Source organism: Macaca mulatta, chromosome 12 (assembly GCF_049350105.2).
Source record: "Macaca mulatta isolate MMU2019108-1 chromosome 12, T2T-MMU8v2.0, whole genome shotgun sequence".
In the NCBI taxonomy this organism is placed as follows: domain Eukaryota; kingdom Metazoa; phylum Chordata; class Mammalia; order Primates; family Cercopithecidae; genus Macaca; species Macaca mulatta.
This window is the reverse complement of record NC_133417.1, coordinates 28,056,685-28,083,875: the sequence shown is the minus strand read 5'-3', so window position 1 is coordinate 28,083,875 and position 27,191 is coordinate 28,056,685. Positions and strand designations below refer to the sequence as shown.

The window sequence follows — 27,191 nt, the reverse complement described above, 5'->3', positions numbered from 1 at the left end:
CTGCTTCAGGAAAAACAGACCCAGGAATCTCTGGCATATTCTACTTCCAGATAGCCTGCCACCCCCACAGGCAGTGTTTCCAATCAGGGTTTGAGTGAATGGAGATGATAAAGTTCTTCCCTAGAGATAAAGAGGCTTCATTTGCAGAGAAATGGAACAGGAGGAGAAAGGAATGGTAAGAATCGGCAGTTTGTTCCCCAGGCAGGGTTAACAAAAATCAGTTAAAGCCACCACTTCAAGGTTAAGGCAGGAGACAAACAGACATGATGCTATAAATACAGTGTCCCTTTGGGCACCAAGGCATGGATCATAGCAAGCCCAGGGCTACATGAGACATGGTGGGTGCCCATCGCTCTGGGGCCTGATGGATTGACAGGCAGACAAATATGAAATGCAAACCTCTCAGCCAGGCCCTGCCTGGGTGAAATCTCATTAAAGCACACATCAAAGATTGCACGGCAGGGGCAGAAAGTAAAACGCAGAGCCACAGCCAGCCTGGGCGGTAAGAAAGGATGGCCACAACATGATAAAGAAGCTCAGAGGGGTAGCATTAGTCAGGAACCATGCCCAGCTGCCCACTTGCCTTCAACAACTCAGCAGACTTGCCCCAGAGCCATCCTGTTTCACCACTTTGGGAGGACTGCATAAATTAATGTCTCAATATAACAAGAACCACCTCGCTCACCATGTGCCATCCACCATGCCAAGTGCTTTGTGTGTATACTCTCATTTCATTATCCCAGGGGCCCAATAAGGCAGGTCTCACCAATCTCACTTCACAGATGCAAAACCTGGAGATCAGGAGAGTTTAGTCACGTTCAGGATCACATAGTTGGTAAAGCCAGGGTTTGAATTCAGATTATTTCCAACTCCAAAGCTTATGCTTTTATCCCCAGTGCTGCTATTCACAGCTCTTGCAGCATCCCAAGGAACCTGGGTCCTCCCAGCCATCACTCTTCATGGTATCTAGGCAGGAAGAGCACACACAGGCTGCTGCTCCCCTCCCGTGCTCATTAGTCAGGAGTTCATGGCCATGCATCCTGCTGGGTTCAGCCTCCACTGCAGAACCCTGCTGAGAGCCATGCTTGTAAGCAGCTGCTGCCAGCCCATCTGAGGGCTGCATGAGCAAACATAATGGACACATTTGGTTAGTAGTGGGTGAAGTGGAAGTGGAGGCCAGCAAATGCCATTTTCCTCATAGTGGGGAAGACAGTATCTCTGAGAAAAAGATACTCCTAACCCCCTTTGCCATGTGTGTCCCTCTCTCCATTCCCACAGCTGTCAGCCTGGCTCCTGGGCTCTTTGTCTCCCTGGGCCACGCTGTGGCCATGTAAGTCCTAGCATAAATCCAAGCACGCTTCTCTCTAGCTCATCCTTCAGGGGGTCCCCAGTGCTCCAGGGGGAAGGGAATCCTCCTTACCTAGAAACCTCCTCCCAAGAAAGGCCCTTGGCTGCCTTGGCCACCTGGAGAAGGCCCTCTCTGCTTACAAGATTCAGATCAAGGATGTGGACAGATATACACCAAGTTATTGATATTGATGACCTCCCAAAGTTGAGATTAAAAGAGGCTAGAGGCAAATTGTCAACACTGTAATTATTCAGCTCTGAATTGTTTACATATTTATCATGGTTTAAAAAGTCATGACAGAATCAAACAGTAAAAAGCATATAAAGGTGGAAAAATGATATACATTCCCAGATACCCACCTGCTCCCCACCTGGGTGTGTAAGACTCAGCATCCAGAATTTTTGACTGCACTTTTGCTGCCCCGGTTAGATTTCTCACTCCTTGAAAGCAAGAACCCTCTTTCACATCACTGAATCTGTAGCATGACTGTCACTTATTAAAACCATTTGTTGGCCGGGCGCGGTGGCTCAAGCCTGTAATCCCAGCACTTTGGGAGGCCGAGGCGGGTGGATCACGAGGTCAGGAGATCGAGACCATCCTGGCGAACACGGTGAAACCCCGTCTCTACTAAAAAAATACAAAAAACTAGCCGGGCGAGGTGGCGGGCGCCTGTAGTCCCAGCTACTCGGGAGGCTGAGGCAGGAGAATGGCGTAAACCCGGGAGGCGGAGCTTGCAGTGAGCTGAGATCCGGCCACTGCACTCCAGCCTGGGCAACAGCGCGAGACTCCGTCTCAAAAAAAAAAAAAAAAAAAAACCATTTGTTTTCTTAGAATCATGTTCACCACCTGGCTGATGTCCTCTCTCATGATAGTTAGGAGCCTGTGCAAGGGACTACCCAAAGCCACCAGAGAATCCTCCAAAATAGAGCTAATAACCTAAACAAGAAAGATCAGACCAGTGGGATCCGTGAAACAGTACAGGACACATGATCCATTTCTTCAATAAACAGCACAGGGGAGAAAAAGTTTCTTAAAAGAGACTTAAGAACTTTAACAACCAAATTCAGCGTGTGCATATTTTTCAGATCTTAAAAAACCAACTCCAAAGAGACATTTGAGACAATTAGGGGAATTTGAACAATGATGGGGAATTGGAGGGTGTGAAGAATCACTGTTAATTTTGTTAGGTGTGATAAATAGTGATTATGTTAAAAAAAAAAAAAAAAAAGTCTATATTGACATCTGTAATTCCAGCACTTTGGGAAGCCGAGGCAGGCAGATCACTTGAGGTCAGGAGTTCGAGACCAGCCTGGCCAACATGGTGAAAGCCCATCTCTACTAAAAACACAAAAATTAGCTGGGCATGGTGGCATGCGCCTGTAATCCCAGCTACTCAGGAGACCCACTTTAACCTGAGGTGGAGGATGCAGTGAGCCGAGGTCGCACCACTGCACTCCAGCCTGGGCGACAGAGACAGAGCAAAACTCTGTCTCAAAGAAAAAAAAAAAAAAAAAAAAAAACACAGTCTATACTGGATATGGGTAAAATCATGTCTAAAAATTGCTTTAAAATAGTCTAGCATTTAAAAAAAAAGAGTACCAGGATAAGCAGATGAACAAGATTAGGAAAATGTGTTGCTAATTGCTGAAGCTGGATGAGCAGTTATGGGGTCTTGATTCTGCTCTCTTTTTATGTCTTTTGAAAGATTTTCACAGTGAAAAGTTTTAAAAGTAAACTTAAATGAGCTTCTAATTTAACACTGTGTGTGTGTGTGTGTGTGTGTGTGTGTGTACACACAGAGACACATATAGTCCATGAACTGTCTGCCTCAGAATCACCTGGTATGCTTGTTAAAATGCAGATTCTCCAGGTTTCTCTGACACTCCCACCCACCCCCAGGCTCTAATACACCGGTGGTTCTGGCAGGAGGATTCCACTAAGAATATCCACAAAGCCTACTTGCCAGGAGCAGGCTCAGTATACACCCAGAGTCCTGTGTTATTATTGGCACTGCCCTTTCCCCTCAAGAGTGTCCCAGTCCAGACAACATTGCAGCTAGTCACCCAAGTCAGAGTGAGCCATGCTGTTTCATGTTTTCCTCTCTTGCTGCCCCCACCTGTATCTGCTGAATCTCACTTACCTACCAAAGCCCAGCTCAAACACAGCCCCCAAGACCTTCGCTAATTACTTCAAGTGAGATCATTCCTCCACCCTTTAAACCACTGACCTGCAGCCTGAGAGCACACAGTGCTGTCCTCTAGCATACCTGCCGGGATGGCCATCCTATGCTTGTGTGTCACTAGCCAGAGAACTCTTTAAAGGCAAGGACCAGGCCAGGTGCATTGGCTCATGCCTGTAATCCTAGCCCTTTGGGAGGCTGAGGCAGGTGGATCACCTGGGGTCAGGAGTTCAAAACCAGCCTGGACATCATGGCGAAACCCTGTCTCTACTAAAAATACAAAAATTAGCCAGGCATGGTGGTGGGTGTTTAAAATCCCAGCTACTCAGGAGGCCAAGGCAGGAGAATTGCTTGAATCGGGGGTGTGGGTGGGTGGGAGGCGGATGGGGGTGTGGAGGTTGCAGTGAGCTGAGATCACACCACTGCACTCCAGCCTGGGCAAAAAAGTGAAACTCCATCTCAAAAACAAACAAACAAACAAACAAACAAAAAGGCAAAGACCATGCCTTATGTACCTCCTTCTCCCCAATGCCTAGCACAGAATGGATGTTTAGGAAAATGTTTATCCAGTGAATTATTAAACAAAGGAATTAATAAATAAATGACAGTCACTACGCTGGGCATCTCATGGAAACATCTTTGTTTATTTAAAATTTTTTTTTTTTTTTTTTGAGATGGAGTTTCGCTTTTGTCACCCAGGTTGGAGTGCAGTGGCACGATCTCGGCCCACTGCAACCTCTGCCTCCTGGGTTCAAGCAATTCTCCTGCCTCAGCCTCCCAAGTAGCTGGGATTACAGGCGCCCACCACCACTGACTAATTTTTTTATTTTTGGTAGAGATGAGGTGTTACCATGTTGGCCAGGCTGGTCTCGAACTCCTGACCTCAGGTGATCCACCTACCTTGGCCTCCCAAAGTGCTGGGATTACAGGCATGAGCCATCGCACCTGGCTAAATTCTTATATATCATCATGATTAGTGGCCCCAACCTTTTTGGCACCAGAGACCAGTTTCATGGAAGACAGTTTTTCCATGGACTGGGGGTGGGGGTGATGGTTTGGGATGATTCAAGCACACTGCATTTATTGTACACTTTATTTCTATTATTATTACATTGTAATATATAATGAAATAATTATACAACTCACCATCATGTAGTCAACGACAGCCCTGAGCTTGTTTTCCTCCATCTAGATGGTCACATCTAGGGGTGATGGGAGACAGTGACAGATCATCAGGCATTAGATTCTTATAAGGAGCATGCAACCTAGATCCTTCATATGCACAGTTCACAATAAGGTTTATGTTCCTATGAGAATCTCATGCCATCAGTGATCTGAAAAGAGGCGGAGCTCAGGCACTAATGTGAGCAATAGGGAGTGGCTGTAAATACAGATGACGCTTCTTTCACTCACCTGCTGCTCACCTCCTGCTGTATGGCCTAGTTCCTAACAGGCCACAGACCTGTACCCGTTCATGGCCCAGGAGTTGGGGACCTCCGGTCATGATGAAATGTTAGGCTGTCTTAATTTAAAATTACTAGTGTAAAATCTGGGTAAAACATTGGGGAAATTTGATACATTATCTGGCAGAAAGAGATTAGAATTCCAAAAATCATGTGTACATTAACTGTAAGTATAAAAACATATCTTTATATTATTACTTTCATAAGAACAAAAACCAAAAGGTAATACGCAAACAAAAAAAAAGTAGTAGGGATCTAGAGGGCTGCAGTTCGGCTTTCCAAATATTCTTGTTTGTATTCCTTAATAAGAAAGAAGAAGAAAGAGGGGGGCAAAATGGAGATTCCAAACTGTTTTGGTCTGGTCGTAGTTAACCTGCAAGACTAATTCGAGCGCCACAGATCCCTGCCAAGGCCTCCATCCACCGGCCCAATGGGGAAAGTCTCCATTTCCTGTCCCTGGGGTGGGAGGGCAGGGCGGGGAATGGAAAGGGGGTCATTTTCCACATAGCACACAGGGCTTCCCGTAGCCTGATCAAGTCTAGCAAGACCTGCCACCCCTAAGACAGGGAAGTCTTAATAAATGTACATGCTCTGCTCTCCCTATGCAGGCGAGTGCACACCAGCTATTTAAAAGAACAAAGAGCTTAAACAGTCACTTTGTTTCGACTGAACTGGAGCATTCGGGGCTTTCTATTCATCCTACAAGGAGCCTGCTCAACTATTAACAGATATCAATCTAGTAAATTGTGCAGCAAGCACCATTATTTTCTTCTCAATCTATTTTACCTGCCACATTTCCCAGGAGCAGATTGGAAAATATGTGGTAATTATATATTGATATAGTGTGGGAACAGGTTATATACGGACCTTTTGTACCTAGCTTCCTTATTAACCAGCTAAAATGTGCTCTGTGGGATCCTTCTTTGCTCTTTAAGACATCTCCTGAGCTGAGCTCTTATTCCGCTGTTTATTATTTTCTCCTAAACTGTGAGCTTTACAAGGACCTCACATGAACCACACCGAGATGGGACTTTGAGGCACAGCCCTGGTGTCCTCCTTGCTGGGCAAGGATTCAATCCAAAGCCAGCCTCCAGCTTCAGTGAACAGGTGACATCCACACAAAGACACAAGCACAGCTTCACCAGGTTGGCTGCTTACTTCCTGCACCACCTAATTAAGAAAGAGTTAGCCAGCATGAAAAGTACTTATTAGGAAGCAGTACACTGGATCATACTTGTGGGCTTTCAGAAGAAATAAATTACTTTTTTTTTTTTTTTTTTAGGAACATAGCAACAAGTTTCATGGTAGGCTTTCCTCGCCAACACTAACGATAATAGTACCCAGCGAAGAAGCTACAGGAGACGGTGAATGGTCACCTCTGGGAACTTTAATGGTCTTTACTTGGATGATTCTCTGGAATGTTTAAGCAGAAGGAGGGAGAGGCAGCTAGCCTCATGTCAAAGACATTCACGGTGAGGGGCAAGGAGGAGAGCAAGTGGTGAGCCATGAGCACTTTGGGCCTGCTTTCTGGGGTCAGGTGATCTATGTGAATCTCAGCACTAAGAGAAAGTGAAGAGGTCATGTAACCCACGTACCAAGGGCCTGCTAGCCTGGTTCCAAGGTTGTCCTGTCACTCAGCATGTCCTGTGGGCATGATGACGCCAAATCCCAGCTGGGGCCAACTCTTCCCAGCTTCCCTGACCTCAGGGCCACCCATCAGACGTGGCAAATGACAGGTCACTGAAGGGGGCATCATCTGACCTGGGCTCTCCCAGGACCTCTGACGCTCCACTAGCAAGTTGACCTTCTGCCGGGCTTCTGTCTTTGTGCCCTTTCTAATCGGAAAACGAGAAGGGAGGGATACAGTGTGAGATCATTTAGGTCCCATCCAGCTGGAACCAGGAACCGCATACAGGAAAACCCACTGAAATCAGCTGCCTCTCGCTAGCCTAGTCTCGTCTATATGGCTCTCTTGTCAAAAGATATCCCGAGGAGGCTGAGCTGAATGACTGCACAGGGAGTAGAGCTGACTTCTGACAGGCAGACCTGAAAAGGGCACAGAGGAAAGAAAACTTGCCCGTGGACGTGGGACTCTGCCAACTAAAAATTCAAGTCCAGAATTCATCATCTAACTCACTAAATACAACCTTTGCCAACACCACCCCATGACCCCCCCCAAAAATAAAAACCAACCAGTGTAACTGTAGCAATAAAGTAATTAGGGAAGCCCACTCTCTCTAAAATGAAACCACCAATACTGTAACTTCCAGCTAAATTTAATTACTGTCTAATTTTCTTTATAATAGATGACCTAGTTTTCGGACAATATTCTCAGAAAAGAGATTATATGTGGGTGTAAAAATCTGCCCCATCTTGGAAAAGCAGAGAGACCATTTACTGGCCTCGCCGAATCCATCCAGATATAAATATGTGCAGGGCGAATGGATAAGATGCAGCCCCGCTGAAGGAACATGCTCTGTTCTTACACAAAGGCTAAAACAGCAAAGTGGTCCAACGATTATGCCTCTAACCAAAAGCAATTCCACAGAGACCCACGAGCTATTTGTCAGACTTGCCGACTGACTTCCAGAGGCCAGCCCTGAACATCTTGTAGGAAGAGCCAGGCTGTGTCTCTGCCCGTCACCTCCTGCATGTGCAGACCCCACCCATGCACCCCAATTCCCAGGTTCCAGGACAAGGCACCGGTGCAGGGAAGCCCCACATACTGGGGTCTGCAGAGGCCTCTCACGCCTCAGAAAGTCCCCTACCTGGCAGGAAAGCAGGGATGCATACCCAAGGATGCATCTGGCTCACCCTCCCTTCTCACCAAACTTGTCCGAGCTCGGCACAGTGAATGGTGATATGTGAATGACAATGAATGGTTAGATGCGCAGTGAATGAGTAACAAAGCGAAACTGGAGCATCCCAATCCCCGGCAGCCAGAACAACCCTGAGGATACTATCAGCTGCCCCTCCATTTATTATTTCCCATAATTAAAAGTTGGGGAGAAATGAACATCCTGCCCTCACGGAGTTCAGAGCCTAGATGGGAAATAAATATGTAAACAAATAACTGCAAAAGCATAATAAGTTCTATGGCAGGAGAGTCCAGGGTGTTATAGGGGGACTAGGAAGGAGGGAGAGGAGTCAGAGAAGGGGTGTCAGGGTGGCTCCCCTGAGCCCAGGGCCTCGATGCCCAGATCTAAGTGCACAGGGGTGGAAAGGGATGGGAGAGAGAGGACACTCCAGGCAAAGATATCCACAAGCGCAAAGGCTGCAGACAGAGAGGGGATGGCAGTTTGAGAAGCAAAGGGTTCCGTGGCCTGGGTGTGGGAGACATAAGAAGAGGTAGACCAGGCTGCTGTGAAGCCAGGGTTGGTAGGTGCAGGCGATGGTGTTGATACCTGATCTGGTGGCTTTGGAGGGACATTGAGAGGTTTTAGGCAGGCCAGTGCCAAGTTCAGGTTTGTGTTTAAGAACGATGGCACTGAAATGACATGATGTCTGGGTATTGCAAAATATAAAAACATGCTACTCAGGCAAAATATAAAAACCAAAAGGGAGACTGATTTTTTAAAAATGATGAACTGTTGATAATGAAGACAAGTGATGGGTATGTGAGGGTTCATGATATTATTCACTCTATTTTTGTGTAAGTTTAAATTTTTCATAGTAGATGTATTTTTAATCGCATGAATTATTTTTAAAAAAAGAACTGAAGAAGTTCTATTAAATTCATACTTTTTTTTTCAATGTTAAATATCCTAATTTAGTAGCCAAAAACGAATGGGAGAGTATTTGGGTATTTTTTCCACATTTAAAAACTATCACTGTGCTGCAGGATGGAGACTAAATTGGGAGAAAGAAGACAGAAGATAGGAGCCATTAGGGGGCCTCAGCAGGGCCACAGGTGAGGAATGGTGGTGCCTGTACCAACCCAGTGGCAGAGCGGATGAAGAGACGGAGCTAAAATGCTCAGAAGGTGAAATGGCCAGAACTCAGTGACTGACTCAACATGAATGAGTCATGCATTCAGTCACTCTCTCTGTCAAGATTTAGGGCCACCTGCTTTGCCAGGGACTGTGGAAGAATAAATAGGTAGGACCAAGAGGCAAGACATCAGCACAGCTCTCTGTGATGTAACAAGATGAAATAAGCTAAAAGGATAAAAACGGTTTTGAAAAGGAGTAAAAAGTAAAAAGCTGTAAGTAAACATTAGCTTAAAACACGCTGGAATGAAAACCAATAAAATCAAAAAATGCTGGAAAATAAATTTGATGAGTTGAACAGTGCACTTAAAATGTTAGAGCTGTAAGAGAGCCAAGATAAAATAAACACTAAGATCACATCATAAAAGACAAATAATACAATAAAAACTACAGATAAAAAGGCAAAAGTAAATAATATTAGCTAATGGAACATATTAAAAAGATTAAATCGTGAAATAAAATCATTGAGGATGCATAAATTTTGCTAAAAGCACATTTTAACCAAAGGGTAATACTGGAAATACAGGCTGCAATACAGAAACCAGCACAGAGGTGAGCAGCCCAGGGTCATCTGATCAACCTCACCACCCGTCACCACTGTGAAGCTCTCTGAGCCCAGCCTGGACTTGCAAGTCCCCAAATCTACCACATTTTCCTTAAAGGACACTGCCTGGGGAAACTGGGGATTATACCACACAATCCACAGAAAACCCTCATAAAAATCCTCTTTGGATATCTGTTCCTCTCCTCAAAGCTTCCCACCCACAGCACCTGCCAAAAATCTCTCCTTCTCTGATCCTCCCTCCCTGCTATACTATTCTCTCCCATGCACACTAGCCTCTCTGCTCCAGCACCCTTGCTTCTGATGAGAGAATTTCCTGGCCTCACCTCTTAGGGAAGGACAGCCCAGTGCAAGCCTCTGAATTCTCATCTTGCCAGAAAGTGCCCCCTAGAATGGAATGGATGAAATTCTCTACTTCATTTCACATACATCTTGCAGGATTCCCTCAACACTGGGTTCTTGGAGGAACAAGTACTATCATTCTTCCTAATGTGTCTCAGGGCCTATCCCTGAGCCCAGCACACAGTTTGTGCTCAGTTAACACCTGCTGCAGGTTAAAAGAAGAAAGAAAGAAAGAGAGAGAGAGAGAATGAAAGAGAGAGAGAGAGAATGAAAGAGAGAGAGAGAGAATGAAAGAAAGAATCAATCTGTAAACTTCAAGCTGGGTAGGGCTCAAATATCTAACAAACTGAATCCCACAGCAGAGGGCCCAGCTTCCAATTGATTTCTGATCAGAGGCCCCCAGGGCTCTTACCTATCACATGGGTACCTTCAGCTCCTCCCAGAAGGCGCATAAGGTAACAGCAGAGATGCCCTTACTCAAGGGCCACAGCAACAACGAAAGGAAGTAGCAATGCTGCTGTGTGACCTCAAGGGGAGAGGGCTTCCAGGCAGTGATCAAGGAGGGCTTAATGGAGGAGGGGGAATTGAGCCGAAGACCTGGAAAATGGTTAGGCTGTGTGGATAGAGGGAGAACACATCAGGATTCCTGGGAAGGGAACAGGATATGAGCTCGCATGCAGAGAGACCACTTCAGCCCTCTAGCCCAACGGCAGCCCCTTGCTCCAGGTTTCTGGCAGAAAGCCCGTCAGAGTCCTGCAGGCAGCATTCTGTCCAAGGTGGAGCAAGCTCCCCAAACTCAACAGTAGAAACTTGGCAGGAGCTGCTGAACTGCCATAAGGCAGGGCCACTGATCTGGCCAAATCACACCTTCCTTTATGATGCAGAAATCCACTCCTGGGCTTTCAGCACACCCTCCAACACCAGGCTATGCAGACAGCCACTGTATTTGCATTTGGACAACCATACGTGTGAGAAGCCATCACGCTCCATTCCCTGAAAGAACATAGTAATTCCAGCTGCCTCTTCCATAAGGCACTTCCCGTGATGTTTAAATAGACAATGACAGTTTGCAGCATTATCCTCCTTAGCAAGGATTTGCCTAACCTCTTGTACGAGCTGGTTTCCAGTTCTCACGGCCATTTGGATTATGTAAATCATTACACATACTTATTACGCCAGGACAATTGCTGGCTTTTTATTTTTTCGATTCCAGGGAGAGTGGGAACCTTTTTGGTCTGAGCTTTAGAGAAGCCTTGAAGGGAGCCGGGGGGCGGGGGAGTTATCTTGCTTCGTTCAGGCTGCTATAATAGAATACCAAAAGAATGGGTGCGCCAGTGCGGCGGCTCACACCTGTAATCCCAGCACTTTGGTAGACCGAGGCAGGCGGATCACAAGGTCAGGAGATCGAGACCATCTCCTCGTCTCCACTAAAAATACAAAAAAAATTAGCCGGGCGTGGTGGCCGGCACAGTAGTCCCAGCTACTCGGGAGGCTGAGGCAGGAGAATGGCGTGAACCCAGGAGGCAGAGCTTGCAGTGAGCCGAGATTGTGCCACTACACTTCAGTCTGGGTGACAGAGGAAGACTCCAGCTCAAAAAAAAAAAAAAAAAAAGAAAAAAAAAAAAAAAGGTTGGGTGCCTTATGAACAACAAACATTTATTTCTTACAGTTCTAGAGGCTGAGAAGTCCAAGTTCAAGGCACCACCAGATTCAGTGTCTGGCGAAAGACCATGCCCGTTTCTGGATGACTGTCTTCTTATTGTGTCCCCATGTGGTGGACAAGGGAACACTTTTGGGTCTCTTTGATAAGGGCAGTCATTGCATTCATGAGGGCTCTGCACTTATGACCTAAACACCTCCTACCAGCCTCACCACTTAACACCATCCCATTGAGGACTAGGTTTCAACACATGAGCTTGGGTGGACACAAGCATTCCATCTCTAGGAGGGGGTCCTCATCTCTACAGCCTTGCATTCCACTGGAAGAAGACGCTACTCTGAAATTCCTCCTGTTTGCTCCAACCAAAATGCCAATATCATAGATATCTGATAGCAAAGTGAGTATGGAGCAGCCTCCAATACAGAATTTACAGGAAATTGCTGAGAACCAGTTTTGTAACTCTTGAGCCCCTTACCCTTACCCTTTACTTGCTTTGGGAATATAAAATTTTGAGAGAGGAGAAGGGGAAAATGTGTGAAGCAATTGCTTGGAAGAGAACTATCACGATGCTGGGAGTCCCACCCTAACCCTTCCATGCAGAGGCAGCAGGACTTGCTTTCTGGAGAAGGTGCTTCTGTTGATCGATTCAAAGACCATGAAGAGCATCCCTGTAGTGAGGAAACACTGTGCCCTGGACAGAAAACTGAGCAGGCAGCCGCTGCATTTGGCATGTGGCAACCAGAGAGAGCACACAGCTGGGCTTGGCCTGAACCTCCAGGGTTTACCGGGACAGGATGCAGACCCTGAGGGAAAGCTAGCCTGGAGCCATTTTAAATCCTGCCCAAAGGCTGCCCAGGAGTGTGTGGAGAGTGTGAGATGCTGTGTGGAGGAATTTCAGAGAACAGGAAAGAGGGCAGCATAGCGGGAAGGAATTGCACAGCTTGCATCAAGGGAGTGTCAGTGGGCTTCCCAGGCAGAGGGGTTTCCAGAAAACTCCAGGTCAGGAGTTCAAGACCAGCCTGGCCAACATGGTGAAACCCTGTCTGTACTAAAAACACAAAAATTAGCCCGGTGTGGTGGTGCATGCCAATAGTCCCAGCTACTCAGGAGGCTGAGGCAGGAGAATCACTTGAACCAGGGAGGCGGACGTTACAGTGAGCTGAGATCAAGGTACTACACTCCAGCTTGGCGACAGAGCGAGACTCTGTCTCAATGAATCAACAAAATAACTTTTCAAAGTTGATGCAGCTGCAATGGCTAGAACTGCAGCCCCCATCTTCACATCCGTGGGAGTGAGAGTCAGCTCAAAATATCTGCCAGGCCTGGGAGTGTGACAAAGATGGCAGTTCAGCAAGGAGATTTGCTGTGCCTCCTCCCTCTCCTCCCCCTCCAGTGATTGGGAACAGCAGTTATCCAGTATAGAGACAAGAGCAGAGAAGCAAGAAGGACATGGCTCTGCTCTTGCAAAGGGTCAGCCACAGTGGGGGTCCAGCCGCAGGAGGCACAAAATCTCATGCTAATTATATTCAGAGATTTGATTACTGTTGAGGTCTGGAGATTCTACTTTCTGAATTGTGGTTGCAATTAGTATAACTATTGGTTTGCTGCCTAAGAGTGAGCAGAAAAGCCACAGACCTGCCCAAATTTTTATCATAGGCAAGAGAAATTTACTCCCCACCCCAGCATACCCAGTGAAATTTAAAAAGGCAGTGAGAACAATGAAGTTATATTTGATTATATCCACAAAGTCAAGTTTGTTGGACATTCAATAAAAACCATGATTCACTATTGCTATCAACACAGTTCAAAAGTAATTCTTTAAAGCTTTTTTTTTTAATGTTATACATCTTTTGACCCACAAATTCATGTCTAGGGCTGGGTGCAGTGGCTCACGCCTCTAATCCCAGCACTTTGGAAAGCTGAGATAGGTGGGTCACTTGAAGTCAGGAATTCAAGACTAGCTCAGCCAATATGGTGAAATCCCTCTCTACTAAAAATACAAAAATCAGCCAGGCGTGATGGTGGGCACCTGTGATTTCAGATACTTGGGAGGCTGAGGTAGGAGAATCGCTTGAACCCAGGAGGCGGAGATTGCAGTGAGCTGAAATGGTGCCACTGCATTCCAGCCAGGGCAACAGTGAGACTCCGTCTCAAAAAATAAAAAAAAAATAAAGAAAGAAAGAAAGAATCATGTCTAGAATTTATCCTGTGATAATTCTACAATCCAGACTATACATAAATATTTAGCAAGAAGGGTATCAAATGCAGCATTATCCATGTGGCAGATATTGTAGTTCAATAGAGCCAGCACCAATTTCAGGCTTCTTGTCTGCTGTACAGTAAAGGTGTAAAAGCTAAATGTTCATTTCACAGCCTCACTTGCAGCTAGGACTGGTCCTATGACAGAGTTCTGATCAATGAAAGAGAGACAAGTCTGCAGATGCTGTCTTTCTGCCTTCCTCTTGAAGTTGATGCAGCTACAACGGCTAGAACTTCAGCCCCCATCTTCAGCTCTTGAGCAAATGGCAAGGGAACTGCAGAGAATTCAGCATTGACGTGATGAACCACTAAACCTGCCAACTCTCACTCTCTTCAGATCTCTTGTTAGTTGAGAAAAATTAACTTCTATTTGCTTAAGACACTGTAGTTGGTTTCTCTGTCACTTGAAGCCAGATGCAACCCACGGTAGCACATGTACATTCACAGGTGTACACACACACATACATCACAGACATGCACATACATGCTATGGAAGAAAGGGTGTGGGGGATATACCAAAATGTATAGAGCTTAAATTGTATGTCATTTTTGTATTCTTCTTTTTTCCTATTGGTGTTTTGTAAATTATCTAAAGTGGACATGTATTGTTTTCATGGAAATAAAGTTATAAAAACCATTTTTTGATAATGAGGCCCTACCATGCTCACTGAATTGTAGACATGGTTCTTGGTCCTCAGAGAGCTCTGTTCTATGTTCTCCTTTTTTTTTTTTTTTTTTTTTTTTTTTTTTTTTTGAGACAGAGTCTTGCTCTGTCGCCCGGGCTGGAGTGCAGTGGCTGGATCTCAGCTCACTGCAAGCTCCGCCTCCCGGCTTTACACCATTCTCCTGCCTCAGCCTCCCAAGTAGCTGGGACTACAGGTGCCCGCCACCTCGCCTGGCTAGTTTTTTGTATTTTTTAGTAGAGACGGGGTTTCACCTTGTTAGCCAGGATGGTCTCGATCTCCTGACCTCGTGATCCGCCCGTCTCAGCCTCCCAAAGTGCTGGGATTACAGGCTTGAGCCACCGCACCCGGCCTGTTCTATGTTCTTTGCTCTAGACTGGTTCAGCATACACCTACTCTAAACCATGGCTATGAAACGGAACCAGGTGAAACTACTTAAAACACTACTAAGAAAAGCTGAGATGAGCCAGGCGCGGTGGCTCACACCTGTAATCTCAGCACTTTGGGAGGCTGAGGCGGGAAGATCACAAGGTCAAGAGATGGAGACCATACTGGCCAACATGGTGAAACCCTGTCTCTACTAAAAATACAAAAATAAGCTGGGCATGGTGGCGCATGCCGGTAGTCCCACCTACTCAGGAGGCTGAGGCAGGAGAATCACTTGAACCAGGGAGGCGGAGGTTGCAGTAAGCCAAGATTGAGCTACTGTACTCCAGCCAGGTGACAGAGCCAGACTCTATCTCAATCAATCAATCAATAAAATAAAAGCTGAGATGAAATGATAAGGGCAAGGCTCATCAGAAAGAAAGGGCCACATATTTATCACATCTTAGGTGAAATGTGCAAGGCCTTGGAATTAACAAGTGTTATGGTGGAAAGGAGAGACAAATTAAGGATGGCTGAGCCTTTGGGCTGCAGTGACTCAGTAGCAGCTGACAGAACTAGGGAGCTGGGGAGGGGAGACTATTTTGAGGTGGGCAGAACTCAGGAGTTCAGTTTCAAAAATGCTGTGCTTAAGGTGGATGGTGGGGCCTCCCAAGGGAGAAATGGAGTTGTCTGATGGTAGGATGGTAGTCCCTTCACCCAGTAAACCCTCACTGAGCAATGCATACATGAGAAGAATTATGCTAATCGCGAGGCTACACACAAAGACAAATAAAAGGTGGCGATTGATGTACTCAACAGCTTGCAGTCTAGAAAATGTGAACACCAACTGTACAGCAGTATATAAAGAAAAGCTATGATTTACAGTAAAGAATCACAATTTATACTGACTACATACCAAGATTTCACAACAGTGGTGGACCTTGAACTGAAGCCTGTTGGGTAACACAGTATTTTGAAGGGCAAGGAAGGCAGGGAAGAGATTGACAGGTTAAAGAAATCACATGATCCAAGGCATGAAGATGCAAAAGGCCATCATGCTCCAACTGACGACAGCATAGTTTGTGAAGAGGTGTGGTGGAAGATACAGATGGGGCCAGCTGGGGAATGATGCAACCTCCAAGCCAAGGAATCCAAACTATAGCCAGTGGGAAGTCACTGATAAGACTCCAACAGGGTAGAGGCATGACTGTTGCTGTAGGTGAGAAAGATAACTCCAGTTGTGGAGGGTGAACCTAAGAGACAAGCTATTAGAGGTGGAGAAACCAGTTATAAAGCCATTTGTAACATCATCCAGGCAAGAGACAAGAAAACCTTGAACTTGGAGTGTTCATGGGAATAGAAAGGATAAATTGGGAAGACACAGAATGATAGGAGCTTGTGGTTCCCTGAGGGGAGAGCATGGATTTTTGAGGGAAAAAGAGAGGTAAGAAGAAAATGTTTAGGGTGTCTAGCCTGAGTGCCTAAGAGGGTGAAGCAGTTCCACTAATAAAATGTTTGCACACTTAGCCCTGTCTTGGTGTCTGCTTCCAGAAGTCATGGACTAACACAGGCTTTTTGGAAGAAGGGCCTACCTATTAGCTCAGTTGCTGGTATCTAACAGATGTTCAATAAATGAATAAATACAGAAATGAGGGAATCAATCAATGAATAGAGACAAAGTTCCAATAAAGACTTTCAAGACAATAAAAAGAAAACAGAAATCACAAAAGGAAACTTCTCTTCCTAACCTTACCTCTAAAATCAACCCACCAAGGCGGGGCGCGGTGGCTCAAGCCTGTAATCCCAGCACTTTGGGAGGCCGAGACGGGTGGATCACAAGGTCAGGAGATCGAGACCATCCTGGCTAACATGGTGAAACCCCGTCTCTACTAAAAATACAAAAAAACAGCCGGGCGAGGTGGCGGGCGCCTGTAGTCCCAGCTACTCGGGAGGCTGAGGCAGGAGAATGGCGTAAACCCGGAAGGCGGAGCTTGCAGTGAGCTGAGATCCGGCCACTGCACTCCAGCCTGGGCGACAGAGCGAGACTCCGTCTCAAAAAAAAAAAAAAAAAATCAACCCACCTGCTTCCCCTGATTTATCTAAATCCTTCATTTTTCAACTAGCTCCTCTGGCAAAAAACTGACACAGCCTTTGCAACCCCATGTAGTGCTTCACTGATACTCCCCTGTTCATTACTCAGTGCCCTGAAAAGCCCTTCACTAACAAATTAGTCTCTCAGTTCCCCTGAAAGAAGCCCCTGTTGTTAGATTGGCAGACGGATGGTTTTTCCTACTTGATAGACGGACCAAGTTCACGCACCACAAGTCAGTCCAGGCATCTGTTGTGTTAAAGCCTCCAGAGGACCATGAGATTTTCTCCTATGTACTTAACCAACTATTTCAGCACCTTCATCTTATTTCAGAAGCCAAGCGGAATCTTCCACAGCAAGGAGTTGCAGATTTGGTGGATTTATGCTCAGTATGTCAAGGCCCAGAAACTCATTATGTCACAGAAAGTCATTTGTTCAGTAAGACCACAAAAGCATAAACAAAAAAAGAAACCAATGAGCCACATGGCAAGAAAAATATATAAAACAGCAGGAATCACACACACTCCAATACCATTAGGAAAATAGGAGGTGATTACAAGGGGAAAAAAAATGGCTTTAATGCACTCCTGTGGTATGGTTGCAGTTCTTCCCTGAGCTGTTTATGAAAATAAATTTACTGATTTCTGGCAAGCTAGGCCATATATATTATATATATATGGCATATATATATAAATATATATGGCATATATATATAAATATATATATATATTCTGGACTTAATATAGCCTAAACAGTCCCATCTAAACATCTAAAATACAATGCTTAGACTAGCATATTAACCAAGTCCGGGCCATAGATTCAATCACTATGTGGCCTGGGAAGTTTCATGAGAAAAAAGCTACTCCATACACAACCCTATACCATTCTGCTGGCCAAGGCCAGTCTTCCTACCAAGCCCTCATGGGCCATACACAATTGTCAGTGGACAAGCAACTGTTTCCCAAGTTTGAAAAATCAATACAAAAACTTTTATGCTTTAAATATGGTTAATCATTATGCATCAAAACCATCTTTTAATTTATGCCATGTCATGACTGAGTTGTGTCCCTCCCAAAATTCATGTGTTGAAGTCCTAACCCCCAAGTACCTCAGAATATGACTGTATTTAGAGATAGGGTCTTTAAAGAGGTAATTAAGTGAAAATGGTCATTAGGGTGAGCCCTAATTCAATATGACTGGTGTCCTTATAAGAAGAAAAAACTTGGGCGCAGACATGAACAAAGGGATGACCATGTGAAGACATAAGGAGAAGATGGCCATCTACAAGCCAAGGAGAGAGGCCTCAGAAGACACCATTCCTGCTGACACCTTGATCTTGGACTTCAAGCCTCCAGTACTGTGAGACAATACATGTCTGTTGCTTAAGCCACAGCCTGTAGTACTTTATTATTTCAGCCATGGCAACCTAATACATGCCACATTTCCTTTTACTAACTTTGCAACTCCAACAGAATATAAGCCCAGGAGCATGGGGACTTTTGTAGGGTTGGATTACTGTGGTCTTCCCAGCATGTAAAATAACGCCTGGGACAGAATTGACACTTGTAATGGTTAATTTTAGGTGTCAACTCAACTAGATTAAGAGATATCTAGGTAACTAGTAAAGTATTATTTCTGGGCATGACAATGAGGGTGTTTCCTGAGAAGACTGGCGTGTAAGTTGGTAGACTGAGTACAGAAGATCCACCCTCAACATGGTGGGTACCATCCAATTGGCTGGAGGCCTGGATGGAACAAAAAGGCAGAGAAAAGGTGAATTTGTGCTCTCCCCCTCTCTCTGTCTCCCTGCCCTCCTGCCCACACCCACCCCCCACCCCCGGCTCAGGGTTGGGACACCCTTCTTTCTCCTGTCCTTTGACATCAGAACTTTAGGTCGTCCAGCCTTTAGACTCTAGGACTTCCAATAGCAGCAATTTTCCCACTCCCCTGCCCCAAGTCCAGGTTCACAAACCTTTGGCCTTATGCTGAGAGTTAAACTATTGGCTTCCCAGGTTCTGAGGCTTCGGAACTTGGACTGAGTCATGCCACCAACTTCCTCAAGTCTCTAGCTTGCAGAAAGCCTATCATGGAACTTCTGAGTCTCATAATCACATGAACTAATTCCCCTAATAAATCCCTTCTCATATATGTGGTCATTAGGGTGAGCCCTAATTCATATATATATGCTATATATATATATGAATTGGTTCTGTCTCTCTGGCTCTCCCTGACACAGCACTCAATAAATATCTGTTGAAAAAATGGATATAAGAAACTTGAAGCTTTGCTAATAAGATTGGGAACAAGGCAAAAATGCTCCCCCTCATCACTGCTTTTCAATACTATTCTGAAAGTCCTAGCTGATGCAATAAGACAATCAATGGAAATGAAAGGCATAAAGAATGAGAAAGAAATAAAATGTTGTTGTATGCAGATGACATAATTGTCTATGTAGAAAAATCTGAAAGGATTGACAAAAAACCTGAAACTAATAAGCAATTATGGCAAGGTTGCACGATACAAGGTTAATATACAAAGGTTAATCACTTTCCTATATACCAGCAATGAACAAGTGGAATTTAAAACAATACATTTACATTAGCACACAAAAATATGAAATACTTAGGTACAAATCTAGCAAAATATATACAAGATCTATATGAGAAAAACTACAAAACTCTGATGAAGACATCAAAGAATTAAGTAAATGGAGAGCTATTCCATGTTCATGGACATGGATAGACTCAATATTATCAAAATATCAATTATTTTCAACTGATCTATAGATTCAAGGAAATCTCAATCAAAATCTCAGCAGACTATTTTGAAGATATTAACAATTCCACAATTCCACAGTTGTGCTTGGTATTTACCCAAAGGAGTTGAAAGTGATGCTCATACAAAAACCTGCACATAGATGTATATAACAGTTTTATTCATAATTGCCAAAACCTGGAAGCAACTAAACCAAGATATCCTTCAGTGGGGGAATGGATACACAGTGGTATATCTAGACAATGAAATATTATTTGGTACTAATTCTAAAGTTTACACAAAAAGAGAAAAGATCCAAAATAGTCAAAATAATACTGAAGAAGATCAAAGTTGGAGGAATGACACTACTCAGCTTCAAGAATTACAGTAGTAAAAGTAAACTAAAACAAGTGAACTTGATGACCAAAGCTACAGTAATCAAAACAGTGTAGTATGGGCCAAAAAATAAATAAATAAATAAATAAATAGATAAGTGGAACAGAATAGACAGCTCCGATATAGACCTACATAAATACAGTCACTGGTTTATGGCAAAATAAAAGACAACACATGGAGAAAAGATAATATTTTCAACAAATGGTTATAGAAAAACTGACACCCGCATGAAAAAAAAAAAAAGAATTTAGACACCGACGTTACAACCTTCACAAAAACTAACTCGAATAGATCAAAGAACGAAATCTAAAATGCAAAACTGTAAAACTCTCAGAAGATGACATAGGAGAAAATCGAGATTACCTGGGTTTGGCAAAGACTTTTTAGATACAACATCAAAGGAACAATCCATGAAAGAAAGGGCTGATAAGCTGGATTTCAATAAAATTCAAATTTTCTGCTCTGTGAAAGTCACCATGAAGAGAGTAAGAAGAGCCACAGACTGGGAGAAAATATCTGTCAAAGACATGTCTCATAAAGGACTAATATCCAAAATATACAAAGAACTCTTAAAACTCAACAATAAGAAAGCAAAACAACCTAATTTTTTAAATGGCCCAAAGACCTAACCAGATACCTCACCAAAGAAGAGACACAGATTACAGATAAACATATGAAAAGATGTTACCCATCATTTTTTATCAGGGAAATGTAAACTAAGACAATAATAAAATACCACAACACACCTATTAGAATGGCCTCAATCCAAAACACTGACAACACCAAATGCTGACGAGGATGTGAAGCAACAGAAACTCTCATTCATTACTAGGTGGGAATGTAAAATAGTAGCCACTTTGGAAGACAGTTTAGCAGTTTCTTACAAAACTAAATATACCCTTAACATAAAATTCTGCAATTGTGCTTAGTATTTACCCAAAGGAGTTGAAATTTATGCTCATATAAAACCTGTACATAAATGTGTATAACAGTTTTATTCATAATTGCCAAAACCTGGAAACAACCAAGATGTCCTCAATGGGGGAATGGATACACAGTGGTATATCTAGACAATGAAATATTATTTGGTACTAAAATGAAATGGGCTATCAAGCCTTGAAAAGAATAGGGGGAACTTTTATGCATATTATTACTGAGTGAAAGAAGCCGGTCTTAAAAGGCTACATACTGAATCATTCCAACTATACGACATTCTGGGAAAGATAAAACTATGGAGACAGTAAAAAAAAAGACCAGTAGTTGTCAGGAATTAAAGAGAGAAAGAGGAATGAATAAGCAGAACACAGAGGATTTTCAGGGCAGAAAAATTTTATGTATGATTCCATAATGGTGGATACCTGTCATTATAAATTCGTCCAAACTCATAAAATGTACAAAACCAGGAGTGAGTCTTAAGGTGAATTACCGACTTTGTGTGATAATGACTTGCCAATGTCAGTTCATCAGTTGTAACGTGTGCCACTCTGGTAGGGAATGTTGACAATGGGGGAGGCTATGCATGTATGGGGCAGGAGGTATATGGAAAATCTCTAATTTCTGCTCAATTTTGCTGTGAACCTAAAATAGCTCTACAAAATAGTATATTAAAAAAATAAAAGAATGGAGACTTACATACCATCCATCTAAAATATTAGTTCTGAACTCCTTTTCCCCTCCTATTCCACTCAAGTCAACTCCCGGTTATATCGCTGGAAAAAAATGGTTTAGAGAATCCAAACCAACAATCACCGCAATGTGCTGTATTCATTTCTGCCCAGCAAATATACAGTCCAGTCAGATGTGTTCTCTAAACCTGCTTCGTCTTGGATACAAGAGGCATGAACCATCAGTGGGGAAATCCTTAGGATTATTTATGGAAGTGGGACCTACTGTTATTTCTCTTCCCATCTCCAGAAGGTTTAAGTCAGATACCTTCTAGAACAGTCTAAATGTGGAGGCAGGAAAGGGGTAGAGAAGATAAAAGACCTTTGGATTAAAAGTGAGGAGTTGGCGGTGGCTCACACCTGTAATCCCAGCATTTTGGGAGGTCAAGGCGGGTGGATCACCTGAGGTCAGGAGTTCAAGACCAGCCTGGCCAACATGGTGAAACCCCGTCTCTACTAAAAATACAAAAAAATTAGCCAGGCATGGTGGCACACACCTGTAGTCCCAGCTACTCGGGAGGCTGAGGCGGAAGAATTACTTGAACCCAGGAGGCAGAGGTTGTGGTGAGCCAAGATGGCACCACTGCACTCCAGCCTGGGCGACAGAGTGACACTCCACCTCAAAAAAAAAAAAAAAAAAGAGTGAGGAGTTCTGGGCCACTGATGAAAAACCACTTCTTTATGGGCTTTGATTTCTCTTTTGTAAAATTAGAATAATACTTTCCTTACATTCTTTACAAGATTATAATGAGAGAAAAAAAAAAGGAGAAAACAAAACAAAAATTGCTAATGAAAGCATAAAGTTCTAATATTTAAATAAATTAACACTAACTCTAATTAAATCAGAGTACACAGTCCATATTTAGGCACAGGAAAAAAGAAAGACTAGAAAGAAATGCACCCAGTCAATTATCTCTGGCAGACAATGGTAGTTATCGCTGAATGATAACATATGGGTGATTTTCAGTTCCTCAAATCTTCCTTCCATATTTTTCGAATTTTTAAATAATAAACATAGTAGTGTGTTAAGCAGAAAAATACAGTCTAAAAGAAAAACATGTGGGTCAGTGAGATACCACTTTCTCCCTTGGTTACATTGGTTGCCTCCTGGACATTTTATTGCTGTTTCTAAGTGTTACACTTAGAAGTTGGGTAAAAGAAATACAAGAAGGTCAGCTTCAAACCAACCAATTTCTGTTGCATGTTAGCACTCCTTTGAAAGGATTTGATAGAAAGAGACGGCTGAAACCTCGTGGCTGGAATAAGGCTTAGACAACGTGTTTGCATTTCAACCACTCAGGCTGCCCTCACTCCCTGCTACGATGATTTAACTCTGCCATGCTGTTTCATCTCATTTGGGAACCACATATGAAGTTGTTGTGAAAATTACTTAATAGAAAAAAATGTTCATAGGTTCCCAGGTAAAGAGGTACAATGTAGAAGTTCCAGAGGTAAAGAGGTACGATGTAGAAGTTCTGTGTATATGTGATTTATAAAGTGGCATTGCATACCCAGACTCAATACATCAGCAATGGATTGGCTGCTGACCATCATGGTAACAAAAACATATACTTTTATCACTGAACTAAATACTTCTTGAGTCCCTACAGTGTGCTAAACAGAATGATGACAAAGACAGACTCAATCCCCCAGGACCTAACACAGTGTCTGAATATGTAGAGGCTCCCAATCAATGATTGCCGAATGACTGTACGAGCCTCTTGTGCCTGAATGACTGTCCTCAACAATGTGGGCAGGGCTGTCCCTGAAGGGACTGGAACCCTCAGGCACCCTAAGGAAAAGAGGCAGGTTATCAGGGGTGAGCCAGTCCCTTTCACCAACACCACTACCCCCCAAATAAGGGGGAAACTTTATCCCTTCAGAATCAAATTAAAATCAAAGGTAAAGGAGAGGAATAAATGTCTCCAAAGCTAAACTGAGCATCACAGGCAGAATATTAGATGATCCTAAGGAATACTGTTAATTTTGTGGAGCGGGGAGTGATAAGGTTGTTTTACACTTTTTAAAAAGCTTTTATATATTGAAGCATGTAAGAATGAGGTAGCATGAAGCCTGGTATTGTTTCTGAAGAATCTGGGAAGGAAGGTGGGCAGTGGGAAAATTAGGGACCTAGGACACAAAAGCTGCGGCATCAGCGAGACTGGCCACATGTTGGTTATGGGGGAGGCTGGGTGACAGGAACAGGCAGGAACGCCAGTGCTTCCTACACTTGTCTGTGCATCAAAACCAGCCAGGGAGTGTCAAAGACACTGATACCTGCGTTCCACCCACAGAGATAGTGATTTACATGGTCTGGGAAAGTGACTCTGCTTTGGAATTTTTTAAAGATCCCCAAGTGATTCTAATATGCAGGAAACACTATTCTCTATACTTCTGAGATTTAATAAATTGCAAAACAAAAATATCTTTTAATGTATCGGGGAAGAAAGGGTAGTTAAGTGTAAGAGGAGGGGCAGCCCCTGCCTCCCACACTGTCTGAGAATGAAGGGCTTGTTGGTCTCCCCCAAGTCCTTTGGTCCCAGCCTCATCTGCCAGCAGCTGTCTCCCCATCTCTTGGTTTCTGACTTGGGGTGCAGTTCACATTCAATGGCACAACCACATCAACCCACTGTCCCCTACAAATGGCACCACCCTCAAGCCCAGAGAAGGACCCCTTGATTGTAGCTATTCCCCCTGACTCTTCCAGTGACCCTGGACTCCACAATGAAGCCATCTTTCCTCCCTCCCTCTTCTACTTTACCGCCCTCACCCCATTCTCACTCCTCGCTTTCTTTTGTGACAGTGAATTATCCACTTTTACCTCCCACTAGGAAGGTGAGGCTAGGGCTTCCTAAGAGCCTCATGATTGAGTTTAATCATCCTTGGACGGAAGGATGTTTTTTTACGGACTCATTTCCAGCAGGACCTGCAAACCCCTCTCACCTGGTTTTCCAAAGACTCCCACAGGCAGACCCATCTTATGGGATAATGCTCTATTTTAACCAGAATGTCTCAGTAATAGGTTCCATGTTCTCAGCTGTGCTCAGGGTGGGGCTGTGATTTTCCTTCATGAAAATGCTAGTATTACAGAACCACAGGGTCTCCGTCCTCTCAACAATAGTCCTCTATTATTTGTGGGGAAATGGTGCTTTGGAGAGGGATTTGCATGTGGTTCTCTCAAGTGAGCCAAGCATGGCTGACAGAAAAGGCCCTACAGACTGTAAGTTCAGCAAGCCTCCCTGACATTCACCAAACACCTAGCTGTGGCCAGAAGTTCACTGCAAAGGTGAAAATACCCCCGAAGTGAAAGAGAAGACCCAGTAAATGGAATCCTGACTACACCTGTGGCTCCTTTATTCTTCTAAGCAACCTGTGAGGCCATCTGGGCCCTCAAGAAGCGAAGGGAAACAACAGGTATCAAGGACCCACTGTGTGCAGCTGCTCTAGACAGCCTATAGCAGAGGTTGCACAGAAGAAAGGACTACAAGTCAATAAGGGAAGCAGGTAGAGTTGGTTGTGCAATAGGGTGTGGTGGGGACTGCAGCCTACACGCTGTAGAAAGAAGGCAACCACTACATCGTTTCAGACCATTGTTTGATGTGGAAATTTTGATTCGGTGTAGCCAAGTCTATTTTTTTCCAGAGGAGCTGAATACCTGGAATTCCAAGGGAAAGCTCTGCATTTTTTAAAATCATGGTAAATAATTCTATTTATGATGTAAACAGTGTACACTCCAAATCCCCTGGTCTCCGATCTGCTACCTCCGCTTGATCTGTGTTTCTCTCCACTCCTTCCCTGAACATCCACACCCTCTAACCCTCCCTGCCTTTGTCCTGCTGCCTCCCCCGCCAGTCCCCACCCCGGGGCACCCCATGCAGACCGTTGTCTCTCTTGCTGAACTGAAAACACCCCTCAGCATATCTGCCCGGGAGGCATCACCATGCCTGATTGCCTTAGCATCCTTCTTGTGCCTGGCACATAGGGGGTGAAGCTGCGTGTGCTCAATGAGGGAACAGACGAACTGCATTTCCTTTACTCCTCACCTCACCCCCGCATTCTCATCCCCATCGCAGAGGAGTGAACTCAGGCTCAGCCAGGGTGAGGGACCAGTCTCAAATCCCACAGCTGGTGGGAGGCTGAGCTGGAGGTGCAGCCCGCGCCCATCTAACCCCAAACCTCTGCTCTTTGGGCTGCCTCCTCGTGTATCATTTTTCTCCTCCCAGTCTTCAGGAGCCCTGAACCACGTGCAAGCATTTTGTACCCATGGGAAACCACTGTCCTAGCTTGAGGTAGGAAAAAACAGCATATTAAAAGCATATAAAACTTCCCCCTCCACTTTTCATCCCAACGTGTCACCAGGACACTCGCTGACTTATTTACTGTTATGGACTGCGCCCCCTTGCTGGGTCAAGCCCTGAAGTGGGTCAGCAAGTCTATATATTTTAAATGCCCATAAAATATCCAACAGCAAGTGCATGTTAACTGGAGTCCTCTGCCCTCCACTTAGGAGTTTTCAAACCACACAAAACATCTATTCTACCTTTTACCTTTTACTATTTAAAACTATCACCAAAACATTGCCCTCCAACAACAACAAAAAACCAGAACAGCTTGTTCACATTATCCCTGAACACTCGTGCACACGCTGGAGGTCCTGCGTCCCTCTGAGACGCTCTTATGGCCGCCAGGGCGTACGTGGGAATCGGCTCAAACCCTTCTCTGAGAACAGACGCACCCCTGCTCCCAGGAAATTGACCTACCAGCTTCAGCTCTAGCCCAGGTACCAGCCCCCAAATCATACAAAAGCAAAAGCAAGCGCACGGTCCCGTCTGCGATCTGCCCGGGCACTTCCGGCCGCGGGCTACGCACGCCCTCGGCTACGCACGCCCTCAGCTGCGCAAATCCAAGTGCCTGGCCTGCCACCTTGTGGACACCAGGAGTAAAACCGCCGGTGGGCTGGCTCCAGTGCTCTCTGCCCACCTAATCTCTGCGCCCCAGAAAGACGGCAAGAGGCGTGAATGCAGGTGAGAAGTGGATTCATCCGGCAAAATTAGCCCGTGAGGATTTGGGGAACTTTTTTTTCTCCGTATAATTAAGGCTTTTTATGTCAGGGGTGATGCAAGTTTTACATGCCCCAAATCCAAACCACAGACTCACCTTTAACTTTGGGGTCAACTCTAGTATTAACTAAGAGTTTCTTTCTTTCCTTTTTCTTTGAGGCGGAGTTTCGCTCTTTTCGCCGAGGCTGGAGTGCAATGGCGGGATCTCGGCTCATTTCAACTTCCACTTCCCGGGTTCAAGCAATTTTCCTGCCTCAGCCTCCCTTCTAGCTGGGATTAGAGGCACGTGCCACCACGCCCGGCTAATTTTTGTATTTTTAGTAGAGACGGGGTTTCATCATGTTGGCCAGGCTGAACTCCTGACCTCAAGTGATCTC

At 44.5% G+C, this 27,191-nt stretch overlaps 1 long non-coding RNA gene across 2 annotated transcripts in view; it reads right to left on the bottom strand.

Moving 5' to 3' along the window:
- Positions 1–26,651, bottom strand: part of LOC144333301 (uncharacterized) — a 103,868-nt gene extending 77,217 nt beyond the window's left edge. For both annotated transcript variants that reach the window (XR_013401846.1, XR_013401847.1), the window contains exons 1-2: positions 26,515–26,651; positions 4,674–4,729 (exon numbers count right to left, since the gene is read on the bottom strand). This is a non-coding gene — a long non-coding RNA (uncharacterized LOC144333301). The remainder of the gene's footprint in view (positions 1–4,673; positions 4,730–26,514) is intronic.
- Positions 26,652–27,191: the final 540 nt, after the last annotated feature.